This window comes from Artibeus jamaicensis, unplaced genomic scaffold (assembly GCF_021234435.1).
Source record: "Artibeus jamaicensis isolate MK-2021 breed Jamaican fruit bat unplaced genomic scaffold, CSHL_Jam_final contig_426, whole genome shotgun sequence".
NCBI lineage: Eukaryota > Metazoa > Chordata > Mammalia > Chiroptera > Phyllostomidae > Artibeus > Artibeus jamaicensis.
The window spans coordinates 10165797-10181290 of NW_026521826.1; the positions used below are offsets into that span (position 1 = coordinate 10165797).

Consider the following 15494-nt stretch of genomic DNA (forward strand, 5'->3'; position numbering starts at 1 on the left):
ATATTTGGGAGTTCAACAAATACTTGCTGAATGAATTTTCATAGCCTCCTACAAGGTCTGACTGACTCTCATCTCTTTCCATCTCAGCCTCACTTCCTCCACAGTTTCTTCCCCAGTACCAGCTCATCCGACTGCTTCAGCCCTTCCCATACAAGACAGAGTTCTGTTCCCCAAGTAAGACAAATATGGCCTTTCCAGGTCAGTTTCCTGCACTCTGTTGCTGCTTTGCCCTTGCATCTGTTCTGCTCTTTTCCTGAATCATCTGTCCCCCCTTTTGCCCTGGCAAATACCCACTGGACAGTTCAAAATTCTGCTCAAATAGATGTTTTATGTGAAAGGAGCTGTTTTTCCTCTGAGCATCCAATAGCACTTTGTGTGTTTCATCTCCTTGGCCCTTTTCTGCACAGTACTGTAATCATCCAATGTCAGTTCGTCACTCCATCAAACTTAAGCCAAGATCTCTATTTTATTCTTCCTACAGACTGGCACACAGAAGGCTCTCTGTAAATGTCTGTTGAAATGAAATAAAAATACAGCTTAACAAGGTATTTTAAAGTGTAAGACTAGTGAAACACTTCCCACTGTGTAAGTGACAACCCCAGCATGCTATCATCATGAGTTTTTCTACAGTTCTGCAGCACTCATTTCCAGATTCTTAAATTCAACTTTTAAAACATATTTTGAAAATTAGTGCTGTTTTTAAAAAATATCACTACAGAGGTATCTGGATGTCATTTCACAACACATATACTGTTATTCAATCCTCATACAGATGTCAAAGTGAAAACTTTTAGTAAGACTTTTTTTGTTCTGAAAGAAATAGATTTTATTTTTTAAAAACCAAAATTTTATTTTTCCCCTTTTCCTTTGAATTTTACTAGATTCCAAAGTCTGTATCAGACAGTCAGAGTCTATAAAATTCACAAAAAGCAGGGCTTAGAGAAGACAGCGCCCATGTACTTCTACTTAAGGGAAGAGGTTCCACAGGAAGGTAATATAATATGACCAGTTCCTTTCGAGAATAAAGTTTGTTTTTGTTTTTTGGAGGGTTTAGTTGGATTCCACAACAAAAGATGCAACCTGAGGCCAACTACAAGAAAAAAGATAAAACTTTTAAAATGTGGTTCTTAATATATAAAGAACTACTCAAACTGGCCTAGTCAAAAAACAGATCAGTCAGCTCCCCGAAACTAATGATTGTCCTCTCTGTACTGGCTGCATTTAAACTTTACTTGCCTAGTCCATTCCAGGGAAGTCTCTGGCCTTGGCCTCTGCTCCAGGCTCACTCCAGCCCACTACAAGCTCCAGTCCACTACTAACGGGGCACATCCTGGGGGTTAGCCCAGGCCCCCAGGCAAAGAGCAAAGAAGGTTCTTCTGTTAATAGTGCTGCTTGCTCATATCTGAGGTTTTTGATGTCCTAACACCAACTCACTGTCCTAAGGCTTTAGTTTTCAATTTCATCTTTAAACAGCTCGGTGACATGCATTTTCATTCAACAGTTTTTGTGGTGGAGGCGGCAGACCAGAACCTGGGTTTCATTTTCTCTCAATGATGTTTATTGCCTCCAGCTTACACATTTACGACAGTAAAAACAGTTCCTCAGCCTCATCAAATATTCACACTCCTCCTTCCGTTGTAAGTATGTATGTATACACACACATACAAACATGTTCTAGACAGAACGGTTTATGAAGAGGCCTTTCAGCTGCTCAGTATCCCACCACCTTAGGGAGAGGTCACTTGTTCTTTAGTATCCCTGGGCCGTCTCATAAAACTGGGGTAGATTTTAGTAGTTTTTACGTCTTTCAAAGATGTACCTTTAAATACTTCCCTTATAATCATTCCCAAATGATTATAAGGCTGTGTAATCATTCCCCATCAGAGGAAGGGTGTCACCCTTAAACCACCTCCGTGACCTACAGGGTAAGTCACCTGCAGCCCGCCAGGCCGGTAAAAAGGGGGAAGGGCGCTCTGGGTCGGCCGCCCCCGCAGCCCTCTCCCACCGGGTCAGGATCCACCGGGACCTGGTAACCCTCCCACCGGAGGGGACACCCCATCCCTCGCCATCCACACCCCTACTGGCTCAGGGTCGCAGGGAAGGGTGCTGCAGGAACAGCTCCTGGGAAGAGAAGGAGCCACCGCCTCGCCCAGCACCCCCTGCCCCGGCTCACCCGGCGCCCGCACTCCCGCCTCAATGCCGGTCACAGCGTCTCCGGTATCATGCCCGCGGGGGGAGGGCTCCGGACCCGGATGCAGACGCCGCCCAGGGGACCGGCGCCGGGGTGGCGGCTGGGACTCCCGCAGCCTCGGCTGATCTGCGGCCCCGCGACCCCGCCCAGCGGTGCTCAGCTGACGCGGCGCGGGCGTCCCGGAGTCCGCCCGGGAATTTCCCGGCCCCGCCCCCGCGGGCCCCGCCCCAAGGCCCCGCCCCCGCGGGCCCCGCCCCAAGGCCCCGCCTCCATTCCGCTAAGCCTGCCCGCGGCGACCCAGCCCAGGGGCTCGCGCAGTGTCAGGGATTGGAATCGGGCGGCAGGGATTGCGCCAAAGTGCGTGACCGCATGACCGATGGCGTTAATTAAAATAAATTACTCATTAAACCAAGTATGCGGAGTCGATCTTCCCCGCAGGGGTCCCTATACAAGGCCAGATCCACAGGAGAAGTTCCCAGCCAACCTTGATCTCTGTTAGAAATCTTACATCTGGATATTGTTAACTGAGCATGCGTGGCTTTCCACTCGATTTTGCCCTTAATATAGACCTTTAATTAAAAACGAAAAGATAGCAGGATGCTTCTTGGGCTCTTGTTCCCAGGGAACAGGTCAGTCTTTGACACCTGTATACCTCCGCTGCCCCAGGCAGAGAGGTTACTGGACTGACCTGGATTGTACCTGGGAAGCAGGAGTATTGATCTGCTGGACTAGAGGAGGGAGGATGCCTTCGGATTAGACGGAGTTAAAAGGGAGGAAACAAGACAAGGAAGGAGGAAAGTCGCCATAGTTTGCATATTAAGCACCTCGAGCAGGGATAAGCAAGGACAAGGAGACCGGACTCAGAAGGCACCTGATCACGGCAGCAAGACCTCCGCCAAGGCGGTGCGGCCAGCGCATCCGGCAGGCAACAGAACCCTAAAACAAGACGAGAGAATAGAAATAAGGGCGGGGTCCCTGGTGGTCTGGGAAAGAGAGTCTGAGAGCCGATTTGTGCAGAAGACTAAGAAGTACGTCATACCGGGAGGAACTTGATTTACGAATGAAGAAGCTGAAGCTGCTGAAATCGGGAATAAAACAGCACGTGGTTGCGCGTGCTCACTGGTTGGAAGTGAACGCAAGGCGGGGGCGTTTATTTTGGGGAAGGTGGAGTGGAGCCTAATACAAATGGGGAAAGGATGCTCCTTTTCCTGGCAATCCCCCAAGGGATTCAGCCTCCATATCTAGGCTGCCTCCTCCAGGGTGGCTCCCCCTGCTTTGCCCTTCACACCTCCCTAAGATTAACCGCCTCAGAGCAGGGCAGGGGCAGCCCTCAAGTCTTAAGTGCCCCCAGATGCAATTTCTGAATGTCCTTCCCAGGCCTGTTAGGAGTGTCTGGAGAGAGTCACATTCCACTAGGCTTTCTTCTACTTTAAACCATATTAAGGTGACTTAAAATGAATATCAGAAAAGCTGGCGGGCGGGATCAGGTGTCTATTGGGGGTGAGGGGAGGTCATATACAAAGCTGCCAATGCTGTGAAGTGGAGGGTTGGTGGGAAGCTTCTTGTGGAGAAAGTGGTCAAGGTAGTTTTCTCCGGACCGGCTGGCTCCCAGCAGGGGCCCTCCAAAGCGCTGAGTATCCCCAGCACTTCTTAGCTGTGTGACCTTGAACAAATCACCCACTCTTGCTGTGCCTCATTCTCTGTCCGTTAAATGGAGGCTATAATACAACTCCAAAATCCAAAAAGTATTGAGAACCGAAGCCTTTCTTAATTTATTTGGAGGCAAAACCTGACCTAAACTGATATAAACCCTTTTACACTCTTTATATAGACCTTTTTTAATTATTTGTTTTATTGAAGGCACATTACTTAGTTTGTATGAGCTGATTCACATCCTCTTGGAAAGTTATGTTACACAAATTGCATGCCTGCATTGCCTCGCTCAAATCCAAACAATTCTGAATTCTGAATCAGAACTTGCTCCAAAGGCTTTAAATAAGGGATTTGGGATCTATAGCACTTATTATCCAAAGTCATTGTGAAGTTTAAAGGAATAATATGTGTAAAACACTCAGAGCAATGCCTGGTGCCTAGTGTTAGCTGCTAGTGTTAAAGCCAGCTCTGTTTCTAGCCTGAATAGTCCAGGGTAGTACCACCTTCCTATCATACTTCTGTGCGTACATGGGTTCTAAGTGCAGCTAAGAAAACTGCAATTATAACATGCTTTTAGCTGTTTATCCCTGTGGTTTGTGGTAGGCGAATGTAAAGCAGTGTGGTAGGGTATTTTGTGAGATGTTTGTTTCAGATCTCCGTGCTCCTCCCCATCCCCCTAACTTCCTCTGGAGAAAGCAACTAATCTCTTTGTGTTTTCTACCTCAAGGACATTTGCAGGATTCTTGGACGACCAACTTTTCCAGTCTTCCAAGAGAGCAAAATCTTACTAAATAAATTAGCTAGCCCAGGTGCCCTGGGGGAGAGAAGGGAGAGAGGCAGGATGAGGTGGGGGGCAGCTTTCACAGCAGTAGAAGGGAAGAGTGACTCCCCAGGGTGGAGAGGGTGGGGGTTGGTGGTCCCCTGAGCATCAAGGACTCAACCTCAGCCCCTGTAGCACCAGGACACATGGCCAGCTCTTGGCATCACACAGCTCTGTGATGCATGTGTTGGACCTTGGGTACCTGGTCCCACAGCTTCGACAGACTCAGGATTGTCATCGGAAATAATGGAGCAACCTACCTTCTCCCTAGAAGAACCCATATGCTGGATAATAAGTGTAATCACCATTAAAGTCAATGAGCTGAAGAATAAATTCCTATGCCCTAATTCCTATGGTACCAAAAGCCCCCCTAGATTTTTGCATGGTCCTAGAGGAGAGCCTCCACCCCAGACCCCAGCGATGCCCACCAGTGGATTTGCCTACACTCCTACATGGGCTAGGAGGAAACAAAATACAGATTTATAATATGTAATGTATATCTGAGCTAGTAAACTAATTTAAACTTGGAGCACCAGATCCAAAAGATCTACCTACACTATAGATCTGCCTATACTACGATTCCATAGAGATGAAAAGGAAAACAGAAACCAAGAGGGACAGAAATCGGACTTGTGGTTTCCTAGGGCTGGGAGTGGCTTTGACTGCCAATGAGCTCAAGGAAATTTGGGGGGCAATGAAAATATTCTAAAACTGGATTATAATGATGATTGCATAACTCTATGGGCATAATTAAAATCACCAGATTGTTCATTTTAAAATGGGTGAATTTTGTGGCATGTAAAGTATACTTCAGTACAGTTGCAAAAACACCAAAAAGAATACTAGGATGCAGCCCTGGCCAGTGTGGCTCAGTTGGTAGGAGCATCATCCCATAATTGAAGGGTTGGGGGTTTGATTCCCAGTCAGGGCACATCCCTGGGTTGTGGGTCTGAACACAGGTCTGGGTGTGTGTGATCCTTGGTCTGAGTGCATATGTGAGGCATCCAATTGATGTTTCTCTTTCACATCAATGTTTCTCTCTCTCTCTCTCTCTTTCTTTCTCTCTCTCTAAAAAAGCAAAGAAAAAAATGTCCTTGGGTAAAGATTTAAAAATTTTTTAAAAGATTTATTTATTCATTTATTCTTAGAGAAGGGAAGGGAGGGAGAAAGAGAGGGAAACATCACCATGCGGTTGCCTTTCAAGCACCCCCTACTGGAGGCCTGGCTCTCAACCCAGGCATGTGCCCTTCCTGGGAATCAAACCAGCAATGCTTTGGTTCACAGGCTGGCACTTAATCCACTGAGCTACACCAGCCAGGGCCTAAGAAAAATAGTTTTTAAAAGAATACTAGATGCTCTGGATTGTGTGGTTCACCTGCAAACCAAAAGGTCACTGGTTTGATTCCTGGTCTGGGCACATGCCTGGGTTGTGGGCCAGGTCCCCTGCTAGGGGTACGTGAAAGGCAACTGATAGACGTTGCTCTTATACCTCATTGTTTCTCTTCCTCTCTTTCTCCCTCCCTTCCCCACTCTCTAGAAAATAAATAAAATCTTTGTGAAAATTTTTCAAAGAATAAGAGATAACTAGAGCCACAGTAAATAATCATGTTGTCTTGTTAAGGGTATGCCTTTTCCTCTTTTTGGCCAGCATCTACTGTTTAGCTGAGCTGAGTACGGGCTTCCTTTGAGCTTTAGTTAGATTCAGTTTACTGTTGACTCTAAATATTCTGAGGATGGATTCCTCAAAAAGTTCCACAAAATTACCACATGACCCAGCAATTCCACACCTAGGTAAACACCCTCCCAAATTGGAAACAGAGACTCAGACTAGTACCTGTACAAGCTCTAACAGGCCACTTTCCTCTTACAGATATCTAGCATCTACTTGTATGAGGAGTGAGGTGTATAGTTAAGACTTCCATCAGAAAGAGGCTCTGGAGTGGGGATAACCTGCCACCAATTTGCAGCAGCCTCAAATGCCTTGTGACCCAGAAACAATGGCTCTGCTTTATGAAAAGCCAGAGCACAAGGTGTGGGGGTGGGGGGACATGGGGGTTTTCCTTCTTTGACCCACATCACTAAATTGTGACCCAATAAACTCATTGGGAAGGAGCGGGGTGTTTATCCTTCAGGTGATCGTTGGTCCTCTGTGAATACTACATAAAGGTACCATAGTAACAATACTACTCATTAATTACTTCTTTCCCATTATGCACACGCAGAAGCTTAGTGCCTGCTACCTTTTGCACCAAGTATGGATTAAGCATTAAATCCTTGTTTCCTTGTTTTGTGTAAAACTGTTAAAAGTTCCTGGACCAAAATTTTTTGGTAAAATATTAGTTAGCCAGAGCCAGTGACTTGGGAAAAGAATTACTCTATGACACTACATTTCTTCATCACGGTCTGAAAAGCATTACCATTGTATGTATGCTTAAGGAATGAGAACTGGTCTGCTTCTGATTAAATAATTCATCTGTCAGTGCTGACACACATGCGATTTGTCTTTTTTCCATCCTGTTTTTTTCTCTTTTTCTAAATGGGGTGTCTTGCTTCTCAGAAGTGCATAGTGGAGTGGAGGACACAGACCTGAGAACTTGGGAAGGGGCAGGGTCCCCTGGACTTGACCTCTTCCTCAGTGAGGTAAAGAGGCCAGGGTAAGGGATCACTTAGCTTCCCTCCAGCTTGGAAAAATAGGAATTCCTTTTGGTTCATTATATTTGGTATCCTATTTTAGTAGATGCCAAATTAACTTACTTTCAGGCATCTTTGTTTTTGTATTAATCAGGATTCTTCAGAGAAACAAAACCAATAGTGTGGCCGATCCTGGCCTGCAGGGCCCATGTGTGTTGCAGCTGTTAGAGAACAAATACACACAGACTACAGAAGTCCTGTGGAGAAAAAGGGACGGCATGACCACTCTCAGAGAGGGAAAGAGGGCCAGAGCCCCCCGTCCCTGCCCGGACCGGCTTTCATTGCTTTTCTGGGTACATTACATGGAGAGTAGTCCTCACTTACTACACACAGGTTCCCTGCAGGGGATTACCTTTTGCACATAGCAAACTGAAAGAATGCTGCTAATTACTTCAAAGAGAAGGATGTTGCAGATCAAGGGGAAAAGTGGTTGAACCGGTCACACTCCATACTTGGGAGGTTTAGCACAGACTTTCCTGCCTCTATTCAGGGTGAGGGAGTTTTAGCAAAAGCAAGTCTCATATCAGCCTAGATACAATGCAGGCCTGATTCCCCACGGGAAAACCTCTCTGTGGGCGTGGTCCTGTGTGCCACTCACTCCCCACTGGGTTTCCACTTGAGTGCTGAGCTACATTTCCACAACACTCGAAACAGTTTCCTACACAATCAAAGACTATGTATTAAGGAATTGACTTTTGTGATTATGTAACCAGAAAAGACACTGGCGTTCGGGCTGCCTGTCACTACCAAATCCAATAAGCTAGGACAGCAATAGAATCTTTTATGGGCGCTTTATTCAGATGGCTGGTGATCCAAGAAGATGGTGGGTTCATACCCTAACAAGCCATCTTCCCTTCTCTTTCCTGGCCAGACGTTTTTTATAAGGGGGTGGGGGAGGACGAAGAAGGGGTGGTGAGGGCTTTGAGATTCAGAAGCTGCAACTCTCCTGTCCTTGGCAGTTAGCTGTTCCCAAGGTGGGAGTGGTCCTCTGCTCCCCTGGAGGACAAAAGGCACGGATGCCTCCAAATTGTCCCCAGGTGATAATCTCCAGCCAGTGCCCTAGGAGGCCAGCTGGGTTCCCCAGGAGCCAGGACTGGCCTTATTTGTAGTTTCTGAAACAAAAGCTTTAACATACACATTACTTGTTAGACTTACAACTTTTTACCTTAAGCTAAAATTTTCCGAGTCTTGAGTCCCCTATCATTCCCCACTGTTACTATTAAACTATCTCATTTCTGTGAGATCAGCTTCATGTGGAAGTATTCATTTTGTTGTTGGGTGTGTAACTTAGCATTGGACTGTTCACTGGGGGTTTTAGGGACACACCTGACTGCAGACTTACACAGGGAGGCACATTGTATGCAATGACAAGCTATGATACTGAAGAAAATGACAAAGATAAAGACAAAAGCCTCTCGAAGACCAGATATGCCAGGCAGCCAGGAGGTTAGTTTAGGCAAGTCAATACCAAAGAATCCCTCTCCCTGTTTTATATTGGACACCACATCATTTACTTGCTTTACTTTATGCTCTATGAGCTGTGATCTATCAGTTAAGTTAAAACAGCAGAATCCTTTAAACTCCTCACATCCATGATTATGACTTAAAAAAAGGTAGTCTATAGATGCACGATTTTCCAATACTGCTTCTCTGACTTGTCCTAGTTCTTGACTAATGGCACTGGTGGCTCGTGAGGTGGCATTCAAAGCTTTTGCCATGGCGCAGGCTAATCTGCTCATTTCTACATTTGAATAGGTTACCATGACTGGCATTACAAATATTGTTAAAGACATGTATTCAGCAGGACTAAAAGGTGTAAGTCACTGTTACAATAGGGTGTAAGGGAGAGATCCCATCGACCCCGGGTAAGTGGGCCTGCTGAGGCATACACACTGTGAGTCTTCCCAGAGAGCCTGGTCCCCCGAGCTGTTCACTGGAACATAGGAATAGACATTTCACATACCAGAAACCATCCTGTTGGCAGTTTAACATGAGCATAAACATAAGACACATCAGTGGTGGTGGTGCAATTCATTTTCACACCTGCTGAGAACACAAGACAGTTTTAGTACAGTTGACAAAAGTTGCACACTCTCTAGCTGGGGCTACATTAGCAATTTTCAATGAAAACATTTTCCTGTTTTTTATAGTTACCACTGGTTCCCAATGATAAATGTCAGAGTAGGTCATTTTCTTTCTGATATGCTTAAACACAGTATAATTTCTAAGGCTTTTCAAAGGGGCACAGGCACCTATAAGACATGAAGTAAAAGTTTGTTCAATATAAGTCCCTTCTGCAAAGCAAAAGTCAGAAATATTCAGAACAATTTTTGCTAAATACACCCAAATATTCTCATCTTGTCTGAATGGAATAAGTTGTCCATAACAAGGGATTAAACAAGAAGGATAGATAAGAACAGAAGTTATTGCTTTTCGAAGATGACTTTCAGATCTTCCTCCAGTGCTTTCTTTACTCTGCTGTGAAGAGTCCGAGGTTTTATTTCTGCCAGTTTCACCACGGTGGGGGTGGTGAGGAGTATGTCCAAGGTCCAGTCCACTTTCCTCCTAGTTGGCTCTCTGGAGCTGCTGTCACCCAAATATGGAGTAGCATGTTGTCTGCAGGCTCAGGGGAATGCAGCAAAGCTGTGGGGGAGAAGTCTCTAATACAGGCAAGTTCATTCATCACAGCTAAGGTCTCACTTAAATGTTATACATATTTTTTACCTTCAGTTTTTTATCTATATACATATCTCTTACCCCAATTGTGACCTGAAATGGCCACCTGTACACAATTTTATAGGGACTCAACTGAGTCCCACTTCGAGGAGCTACCCTTACCCTGAACAGGGCAATAGGCAAAGCCTGATCTCAATGGAGATGAGTTTCTTGACACAGTTTGGCTATATTTCTCTCTCTCTCTCTTTTTTTTTTTTTGATTTCTAAAAGTGGAATTTTATTATGAGGTATATTACTGACATGTTAGAGAAGCTCAAAAATTTTGTTCCTAATATTCTTCTTCTTTTTATTTTATTTTATTTTATTCATTTTGCCATTACAGTTGTTCTATTCCCCCCTTCATTTCCCTCCACCCTGCACACCCCTCCCCCACAATTCCCCCCTTTAGTTTATGACCATGTGTCTCAAGTTCTTTAGATTCTATATTTCCCCTACTATTCTTACCTCCCCCTATCTATTTTCTATCTACCGTCTATGCTACTTATTTTCTGTACCTTCTCCCCCCTTCTCCTTCTCCCACTCCCCTGTTGCTAACCCTTCATGTGATCTTCATTTCTATGGTTCTGCTCCTGAGCTAGCTGTCCTCTTAGTTTGTTTTTGTTTTAGGTGTGGTTCTTAGTAACTGTGAGTTTGCTGTCCTTCCACTGTTCATCTTTTTTATCTTCTTTTTCTTAGGTAAGTCCCTTTAACATTTCACATAATAAGGGCTTGGTGATGATGAACTCCTTGAATTTGACCTTATCTGAGAGGGACTTTATCTGCCCTTTCATTCTAAATGAAAGCTTTGCTGGATAGAGCAATCTTGGTTGTAGGTCTTTGGATTTCATGACTTGGAATACTTCTTTCCAGCCCCTTCTTGCCTGTAAGGTCTCTTTTGAGAAATCAGCTGACAGTCTGATGGGAACTCCTTTGTAGGTGACAGTCCCCTTATCTCTTGCTGCTTCTAGGATTCTCTCCTTCATTTTAATCTTGACTAATATAATGATGATGTGCCTTGGTGTGTTCCTTCTTGGGTCCAACTTGTTTGGGACTCTCTGAGTTTCCTGGATTTCCTGGAAATCTATTTCCTTTGCCAGAACGGGGAAGTTCTTTTTTATTATTTGTTCAAATAAGGTTTCCACTCGTGACTGTTCCTCTTCCCCTTCTGGTGCCCCTATAATTCTGGTGTTGGAGCATTTAAAGATGTCCTGGAGGTTCCTAAGACTCTCCTCATTTTTTTGAATTCTTGTTTCTTCATCCTTTTCTGTTTGGTCATTTTTTTCTTCCTTCTGGTCTGTTCCCTTCATTTGAGTTCCCAGTTTCCTTCCCATCACTATTGGTTTCCTGTGCATTTCCCTTCATTTCAATTAGTTTAGCCTTCATACGTTCCTCTAATTTGTGGATAAAATCAACCAGTTCTGTGAGCATCCTGATCACCGGTGTTTTGAACTGTGCCTCTGATAGGTTGGCAATTTCTTGTTTGCTTAGATTTATGGGCTCTGTGGCTCTGAATTCTTCTGGAGCCATGTTTTGATCTGTTCACGCCTGTTACGTATGAGGAACAGGGCCTTAGTTGTTCACCAGGGCGGGGCCACCCAGGTCGCTGGTTTGTGATGCTGTATGTGGGGGCGGGGTCAGAGAGGGAGCAATAGCGGTCCCCTCTGCTCCTTCCCACCACTGGAGCCTGCCCGGTCCATCTTACTGCTCGCTCCTTTGCTGGTTTATCTGTGCACAAATGTGTGACCACGGTCAGCCAGCTGCCTTGTGCCTTCACTGGGTCCACCCATCGCTACCCCACACCTGGGATTCACCCTTGGCTGCCTGGGTCGGGGGGGATCTTTTCTGCCCCACCCGCTCTGCTGCTGGCTCTGGCCCTCTTACCGGTCTAGCTGAGTGGTTCGTTGTTGTCGGACTCTGAATTGTTCACTTTTCCGTGGTTTGGCTGCATCTATTGTTGCTAAAACTTTATTGTTTTTAGATTTGGTTGTGCGAGAAGGCAAAGTGTTTCCATGTATGCCTCCATCTTGGTGGAAGTCCTCTATATTTTTCTTTAAGGTGATTCATTTTCTCTACTCCCTAGAAGCCTGAGGTCTTCATGCCATGTGGAGTCTCCATTTGATTCCTAAAATTTACTAACCTCCTGTGTAATTTTTGAAATAAAAGTAGGTCCATTATCAATGTGGATGCTGCCAGGGAGGCCAAAGTGAGGGATTACTTCCTTCAATAATGTGTTCACTACTTCTGAAGATTTCTCTGTTCTAGTGGGATAGGCTTCTACCTATCCTGAAAAGGTGTCCACAAAGATTAACAAATATTTCCACCCTCGGGCCCTTGGCATCTGAGTAAAGTTTATTCGCCAGTCCTCAGGTGGACACTGTCCTTGGTATTGCTTTCTCTAAGTCTACAGTCAAATATTCAAGGTTAAATTTTGACAAGTCCAGAACAAGTAGCTAGGGCATTATAAATATTCTTGTAGCAGCCTCTTTTGTTGCCCATTCAGCCAGATTGTTTTCTTTAGCCACTTTAGTGTCTTCTTTCTGATGCCCTGGGCAGTGCATAACTGCCACCTGTAAAGGTACTGTTATTAGAAAGACTCAGACTGAACACTAGAGGAAGCAAAGTGGAACCTTTATTACACATGCGGACCCAGGGGAGGTAGTTTCCAAATTCTGGGCCCCCATCAGCAGGGAACAATTGCTTATATAGGGCGAGGAGCAGTCTGTCACTTAGATTGTTACTTCTGGCATGAAAGCAAGAAGCAGCTTACAGAAGCAAGAAGCAGAACGTTATCTCTAGCACACAGGGGCAATCGTTATCTCTGGAGCACAGGGGCAAGCAAGAAGCAAAGGAAGAAAACAAGCCATAAACAAGTCATTCCCTGGGTGCTATGCTATGTTTTAAAATAACTGCCAATTTCCTCTAACAGTACCTGAACAAACTTTAATAATTTTAAAATTTCTGCTGCATGCTTAATCTCCTTTTCATTTGGAGGTTAACAGTTCTTTGTCTTCCCAGATGAAACCATGTGCATGCAAAATCAGGAAAGCTTACTTTGGGTCAGTGCACACATTCACTCTCTCTCCATCCAACAATTCCAGTACCCTCATCAAGGCAACCAGTTTGGCTTTCTGAGCAGAGGTTCCTGTGGCAAGGCCTTGGCCTCCATTATTCCTTCAAGAGTCACAGCTGCATACCCAGCCTCTCTGTTTCCTTCGTCCATGTAACTGCTTCCATCTGCATGGACAATCCAGTCTGCTTCTTCTAGAGAATGGTTCTGCAAATCAATTCTGCTAGAATATACTTCATCGGTTATCTCAGCACAGTCATGTATTAGTGCAGCTGAGACAGGGTCTGGGAGAAGAAAGGCAGGATTTAACTTACTTACAGTTTTGAGGGAGTTAGGATTGTCGAGAAGAAGGACTGCGTACCTGCCTGTTCTTCCAGCAGTCAGCCACATAGTCCCCCTTTGCTCTAGCAGGCTCAGGACTTGCTTGGGCACATAACTGGCATAGGCTGTCCCAAGTCAATCTTTTTCAACTTCCTCCAAAAGCTCGCAAGTGGTTGCCACTCTCAAGCAGGCTGGCCACCCCTGGACAGTGTGATCTAATTTCCTTCACAATTATGCAATGGACTGCAAATGTCACTAAGCATTTGGATGAGGAATTCTAGGGCAATGCCCTCTCACAGACGTATCGCTGAAAGGGCTTCAATAGGTTTGAAAGCCCGGAGGCTGCTGTAGAAGCCAGGTGCACCTTCAGGGACTCAAAAGCCTGAGTGCACTCTTTTGTCCATAAAGGGCTATGTTCCTGTCCCTTCAGAGCCTCATACAGTAGATTAGCTGAGCCCCAAGTTTGGAATTCAAATGCAGTAGTCATTTGCCATCCCCAGGAATCTCTTTAACTGTTTCCTGGTGTTGGGAGGGGTCCTCTGTGGGCTTTTGTTGCACGGCCTGCACCATACTCAGACATTTCTGCTCAGGGACACCTTTCCCCATTCCCTCAAAGAGGCATCTCTTATAACGCTCTAAGAGAGGAAGGCCATCCCCTTTAGGGTCTCAGTTGGGCTCAGTTACAGGTATTGCCCTGGGAGGGCCCAGAGCCCCATCTGGATTTTCTTGGTGTAATCTCTGAGCCTCTTCACTGGCCTTATCCAACACCACCCTCTGCTCATTCCCTGATTGAAGCAAAGAATTCAATAAGGCTCATAGTCTGTCCAATTGAGATGATAAATGGCAAAAACTGACGCAACCCAATCAGTCATTTTAGCAGGGTTATGTCCATAAGAAGGGTGTGAGCTTTTCCAGATTAACGGATCCAATGTAGAAAACATAGTGTGTGATCAATAATATCCAACAGGCTGGCCCTCTGGCCTTACTCTCACTGAAAAGTCTCCCAAAAGGATATTGCCCTGCCCCGGTAGGGGCTTTTCCTCCGCCAAACCTGATGCCTTGACGGACGGATTCAAGACAGCGATGCCAGTTCAGGCCCACTTTCCCCATCCCAACAGCCTTTCCCACTGGGAAGCTACATGATACAGCAGTGACACATTGGTGGTGCTTTGTTTTATTTATTCATTTTTTTTTTTAGGGAAAGGGGAACAGAGGGAGAAAGAGAGGGAAACATCAGTGTGTGGTTGCCTCTCACAAGCTCGCATCTGGGGACCTGGCCTGCAACCTAGGCATGTGCCCTGGCTGGGAATCGAACTGGCAACCCTTTGGTTCTCAGGCCTGTGCTCAATCCATGGAGCCACACTAACCAGGGCTGGTGGTGTATTTTTTTAAATGTTGTATTTATTTATTTTTAGAGAGAGGGGAAAGGAGGGGGAAAGAGAAACTTCAATGTGTGGTTGCCTCTCGAATGTCCCCCACTAGGGACCTGGCCTGCAACCCAGGCATGTGCCCTGACTGGGAATTAAACCAGCAACCCTTTGGTTCTCAGGCGGACACTCAATCCACTGAGCCACATCAGCCAGGGCCTTTGGTGTGTTTTTAATGTGGTGTGTTGTTACCTTTCCAGAGCCTTTTCCATTTAGGAATATTAATAATTGTGTAATGAAACCTTGTCTGTTAAATGAATTTCAGGGATCCACAGCAGGAGGAATTTTTTTAAAGGGCTGGGTCCTTCCAAGAATGCTTGACATCAGACGTAGAAGGGGCTGCCATCTCCGTGGCAAAAAATGTATATATATAGGGGTGGCAAAAATAGCTTTATAGTTGTTTGTACGGAAAAAGACCTGCAGGTTATTACTATTACAATAGCTTTATTAACTCAAAAGAATGTCACAATGGCACACTAACCCTACTTTTGCTCACCTCTGTGTTTGGCTACCATGAAAAGGGGAGTACGTTTGAGAGCTTTTATGTAGGTGGGGTGGATGGAGTTTCAGGTGATTAGACAGGACAGGTGAGAAGAAGGGACCTGTGGA

At 45.4% G+C, this 15494-nt stretch overlaps 1 protein-coding gene across 5 annotated transcripts in view; it reads right to left on the reverse strand.

The window, feature by feature from the left end:
- OPTN (optineurin) overlaps nt 1-2360 on the reverse strand; it is a 39949-nt gene extending 37589 nt beyond the window's left edge. For 3 of the 5 annotated variants that reach the window (XM_037143544.2, XM_037143540.2, XM_037143541.2), the window contains exon 1: nt 2174-2359. The gene's annotated coding sequence lies outside the window, so the exon portion shown is untranslated. Of the gene's footprint in view, nt 1-2173 lie in introns of all 5 variants that reach the window. The other 2 variants (XM_053665813.1, XM_053665812.1) reach the window with 1 other exon arrangement.
- Nucleotides 2361-15494: the final 13134 nt, after the last annotated feature.